The following is a 675-nucleotide window of genomic DNA, read 5'->3' on the forward strand; positions in this document are numbered from 1 at the left end:
TGAGCAAAAGAGGGTGTGGGTAAAAGAAAGAGGATAAAATTTGAAAAAAACACCAATCATCTCTGCAAAAGGCTTATTTATTTTCTTTCTTTACAGGTAATCGATTTGACAGGAAATTATTGAATATTAAATGCCCTGGAGGGCGACAACGTGTTTTCAAAAAGTTACTCCTCCGTTCCCAAAAGGCGCAAAGGGATGAAACTCGTGTCATTGAATTGAGCATTTAATACCCAATAAGTCACACAAGTTTCATTCCTTAGCTATAATTAGGGGGGGTGCGATGAATTTTCAAACGAGACGCGCTTTCCCCGCGCCACTCGTCACCGGAGTTCACTGGAGGGCGACCACGCGCTTTCAAAAATTGACTCCTCCCTCCCTAACAGGTGCTAAGGGATGAAATTTGTGTCACGTATTGAGTATTAAATGCTCAACACGTTGGCACAAATTTCATCCCTTAGTCGCAGTTAGGGTCGGAGGAATGAATTTTTGAATTGAAAATAAAAATATTTTTTCAATCTCCGCACTTTGGAGAATTCATTTGAAAAAACATTTTTTTGTCAATCTCTTTGCTCTTTCAAAAATTCACTCCTCCCCCCCTAACAGGCGCTAAGGGATGAAATTTGTGTCACTCATTGTGTATTAAATGCTCGAATGTTGGCACAAATTTCATCCCTC

The sequence above is a fragment of the Diachasma alloeum genome, unplaced genomic scaffold, assembly GCF_001412515.2.
Source record: "Diachasma alloeum isolate Michigan unplaced genomic scaffold, Dall2.0 Dall_scaffold_00569, whole genome shotgun sequence".
Lineage (NCBI taxonomy): Eukaryota > Metazoa > Arthropoda > Insecta > Hymenoptera > Braconidae > Diachasma > Diachasma alloeum.